This window comes from Aythya ferina (assembly GCF_964211825.1).
Source record: "Aythya ferina genome assembly, contig: HAP1_SCAFFOLD_96, whole genome shotgun sequence".
NCBI lineage: Eukaryota > Metazoa > Chordata > Aves > Anseriformes > Anatidae > Aythya > Aythya ferina.
In genome coordinates this window covers 182180-186834 of record NW_028181422.1, presented here as the reverse complement: position 1 = coordinate 186834, position 4655 = coordinate 182180, and positions in this window count along the sequence as shown.

The window sequence follows — 4655 nt, the reverse complement described above, 5'->3', positions numbered from 1 at the left end:
CTGGGCCTGAGAAAGCAAGGTCTCTTTCCAGACACTTGGCACCATCGTCACCCAGTGGCTGTCTCAGGGGGATGAGAGAAATGCACAGAATCTCTTGCTTTCCTGAAAAAGGGATGCATTTTGACCTCAAAGCGAGCTCCTTTCTCTCGGAAGCATCACGTCCTCCTGTCTTTCTTGTATTTGGCTATGACTTTAGGAATCCCTGCAATCCCTGCAGCTGTGTCCCCTGCCAGCTTCTTGGGTGCCCCAAGCATCCTCGCTTGCAGGGCAGTAGAAGATGCAGAAAAGGCCTTGCCTTAGTGGAAGCACTGCCCTGCAGGAGCTCCAACATCCCTCTCAGCAGCACGCTGTAGCCCCCAGATGCCCCTGAAATGGCACATTTCAGCTACTGGGAAGGAAATGAGCTCGCTCAAGGTGAGCTACCCGCTCAAGGCCCAGGTGTCTGTGAGGCGGTGTTGGCAAGGAGTCCTGTTGTGTGAGTCCGTTCTTTGTGGGTGCTCCGTCCCCACAAGGCTTGCTTTTCAAGGCCCAGGAGAGTCTTGTGGGCACTGGCCTGGGGTCCCAGGCTGAGCCAGCTGCTGGCTGGCAATCAGGGAGGCTCGCTCGGTGTCTTGGCTTGGGTTTGCGTGGCCAGGCTGTGGGAGCGGGGGGCTGCAGGGGTGTCCTCTGTGAGGAGAATGCAGCAGCTGCCCCATGGGAGCTCAGGGCCGCTGCCAGGAGGCTCCTTCCAGGAGGGACCACCCGCTGCTGCCCAGAACGCAGAGCAAAAGGATGATGTTTGCGCCTGGGGGAGAGCCCATCTAAGAAAGGGAACAAAAGCTGCTGCCCAGCAGCGTCTGGCTCAGGGAGGAGTGAGAAAGCTCTGTGCAGCCCCCAAGGTCCATGCAGCAGGAGGCAGGAGGTGCTCCAGGCTCCCAGCAGCAGTTCCCCTGCGGCCTGTGCAGGGAGAGGCCCCTGGTGGAGCAGGCTGTCCCCCTGCAGCCCATGGGTCCCCCGTGGAGCAGATCTCCACGCTGCAGCCCCCCTGTGGCTGGAGGAGCCCCCTGTGGAGCAGGTGGCTGTGGCCTGGAGGAGGCCGCGGCCTGTGGAGAGCCCCCGCAGGAGCAGGCCCCGGGCTGGACTGGAACAGGCTGTGCTGAGCCTGCTTTGCCCGTGACGCTCCTTGTGGAGTGATCTCCCTGTCCTTCTGGCAGCCCTTGAGCCCTTGCCAGCCTCTTTTCTCCCCTTGGCGTTGGAGGAGGGGCAGGGAGAGAGCGCTTGTGCTGGAGCTCAGCTGCCCAGCTGAGGAAAACCACCACGGCTCTGTCTTGCCGCTGCTGCAGCACGCTGGTAGCAGCCAGCACCGTCTGTTCTTCGAGCCTCAGCAAGCCCACAGCATCTTCCCAGAAGGGATCCCTTTCCTTCACGCCTCCAGAGGCTGAGGGCTTGTGCCCTGTTTGCAAGCGCTTTCTCAGTGCCCCCTTTCCCAGAGAAGGATCCCAGCTGCTTGGCTTCCCTGCCCTCTGCTGCCAGGCTCCCGCAGCTGCTATCCCAGCAGCGCAGCAGCCAGCTGACAATGTGCTCGCCTGGAGGACAGCTGCAATCTTGTCCCATGGCTCGCAGCTCACCCAGGGATGGGGATCACCTGCTTCCTGCTGCTTTTCTATCTAATCTCCTTTCCAACAGCCTCCTGTGCCCTGGGATGGCCCTACCTTGGGGTAGGCTGCCTCGCCTTCCTCTTGCTCCTTCCCCTCCTTGGGAGGACTTTCTGCCCTTCCGAAACGAGATGACTTCTGCATGCATTCCTTCCCCTTGTGTGTATTGGTGCCTGAGACAGCAGCGGGGTCGTCCCCGGAGCCAGCTGTAGGGCCTGTGCCAGGCTTGGAGGTGCTGCAGGGAACATGCCAGGGGCTGGAGGGGCTGCAGGGAACATGCCAGGGGCTCGAGGGGCTGCAGGGTGTGTGACAAGGCTTTGAGGGGCCTCAGGTCCTGCCGCAGTGGTTGAAGTCGATGCAGGGAACATCAGAGTTGTTGGAGGGGCTAAAGGTAAAATGCCAGGGCTTGCAGCAGCTGCAGGCTGCGTCACAGCTTTGCATCAGGTCAAGACGCATTTTCCTAGAACCATACATTTCCTCCTGGAGGGGCTGAAGAGCATGGAATGGTCTTCAAAATGCACAGAGCAGACCCCAGCAAATGTAGAGCTGCTGCTAGCAAGTAGGTAACTTTATTGTTCCTGTTGTTAATTTTGTTTCACAACAACAGATGCAAATATGTATCTTGAATGAGGGCAAAGGTGACCTTGGATCTGAAGCACACAGGCGTTCGCTAGTGTCCCCCCATCCGGAGTGAATCCAGAATGACTCGGAAGGAAAAATAAAGTCCAAACCAGTGCGTTGTGATGAAGAGAGTTTAATAGGGTAGAAAAGGAATAAAAACCAACAAAATAATAAATAATGATACTTACAGTTTATAAGATATTAATATATAAAAATATTTAATACTATTAAATACTTATAATTTTATAATAATAAAACAATGCCATACTGTACAACACAGTCAATAAAGTGGATTTAATTAAATAAATAAGAAAACCAATAAATTAAATGAAAATTTAAAAATTTAAATTTAATACAAATAAAACCCATTTGTCCCATTCCAATGAATTGCTATCCCCATCATCACTTCCCATCCCACTGATCATTTGCTGTCCCCAAAACCTCCCAGTTCTTATCCCCTTGGCATGCCAGTGCAAGAAGAAGTGCTCTGCAGGCAGAGGCCTTGCTGAGTGACCACCTAAGGAGAGGAATTTAATCCAGAAGGCAGGAAAGAAGAGCAATGCCCCGAAAGAAGAAGCAAGTCTTGTCTCTCAGCCCTTTGGTGTCCCAAGCAGCAGTTGCCATGGCCAAGCTTTCCCAGCCCAGCTGCTGCCAGCATCTCCCCAGCTTGCCATTGCCACCTTCCTGGGTGAGGCGCGCGCGCATTTGCCATTGGCGCTGTTGCCATCCCTGTGAGTGGCAAGCCCATCCCCTAGCTCCAGCACGAGAGAGGGGAGAGGGCAAGCGAGAGGGGCAAGGGCTGAGGAGCGTGGCTGAAGCTGGAGCACGTGCTTCACGCGGCTGGCAGGCCCAGCGCTCTGGGCGCCGGCTCTATGGCAGCGTCCCCTGTTCATGCTGTGCTGCCTGGTGGTGCTGGCACCTCCCTTTCCTTGCCGCCAGCTGGGGGCCGGGGGGCAGCGGGCACAGCGCTGGAGCCTGGCACTGTCGGCGGGGCGCTGGGCATGCTGCTGGGGCTGCTGGAGGTGGGCTGCGGCTGCACACAGGCCAGCTGGCACGCTGGCCCCAGCGCCTTGGCCCTGGCCCCCAGCGGCTGCAAAGTCTCGCTGGGGGTCTTTGTCCCCGGCTGCTGGCGCTGCAGCGTCTTGGCCCCGCTGGCCTGGGGACAGAGCCTGTCCTGGGGCCGCACGGCACGGGGCTCCCCACTCGGAGTCTCCGGCAGCAGCCGCGCTCTGCGGGGAGGTGGCGCCGCTGCTCCTTGCCCCCCTGCAGCCCCCGGGCTTCGCGCTCTCTTGCTGGGTGCCGTGCTGCTGTTGATCGCCAGCTGCTGCCCGCTGCTGCCTGCTTCCCTGCTGCTGCCAGCCACCGTGCTGCTGCCACCCGTCTTCCCCTGGCACGGTCTCTTGCGGCCTTGGCCAGCCTGGCCCAGCAGCATCTTCCTCTCCTTGCCGGGGGGGTTCTCTGTCGTCGGCCTCCTGTGCTGGCAGCTCTGCGCTGTCCCGGGGGTGCTGCTGGGCGCAGGGCGCTTGGCCCCCCGCTTGGTGCCGGTGGACGCAGGGGCAGGCGGGGGGCTCTTGAGGGGACCCAGGGGGCGTTTGGGCAGGGGTCTCCTATGGTCAGTGCGGCCCTTGGGGTTGGGGCGTTTCTTGGGGGAACTCGGGGGGGATTTGGGCTGGGGTCTACTAAGGGCACTGGGGACCTTGGGGTTGGGGCGTTTCTTGGGGGACCTCGGTGGGGATTTGGGCTGGGGTCTACTAAGGGCACTGCGGCCCTTGGGGTTGGGGCGGGTCTTGAGGGAACGCTGGGGGGGTTGGGGCTGGGGTCTACTAAGGGCACTGAGGAGCTGGGTGTCAGGGAGGCTCCTGGGGGGACTCAGGGGTGGACTGGGTAGGGGGCTCCTAAGCGCACTGGGCAGGGGACTGGCTGCAGGGCTGAGCGGGGGGCTCACTGCTGGCACGACGGGGGACTGCAGCGACAGCCCACCCTCAAGCTTCTCGGGGCGCAGCCCAGGGGTTGAGGGGACCTCACCGAGGGCTCCTGTGGCTTCCAGTCCCTGCGTGCTCGGCTCCTCGATGTCCTCGCAGAGGTCGGGCAGCTGCGAGAGGAAGCGGCTGAGGGCAGGACTGCTGGGCAAATCGGGGAAGGCGTCCTGGGGCTCCACGGCATCGAGCCAGCTGAGCAGCTCCTCCATGCCGGGGATGGGGATGTCCAGGTCGGCCAGGAGCTCGTCCTGCATGTGCTGCAGCTGCTGGCTGTCCCCTGCCAGCTCTGGAAAGGCCTCGGCAAAGGCATCAGGGCCCAGCTCGGGCAGCTGCGGGGGCTCCTCAGGCACCTGCGGGGCTGTCGCCGCTGAGGACGAAGCAAGAAAATCCCCCAAGACGGGCGATGTCAGCTTTCCCATGG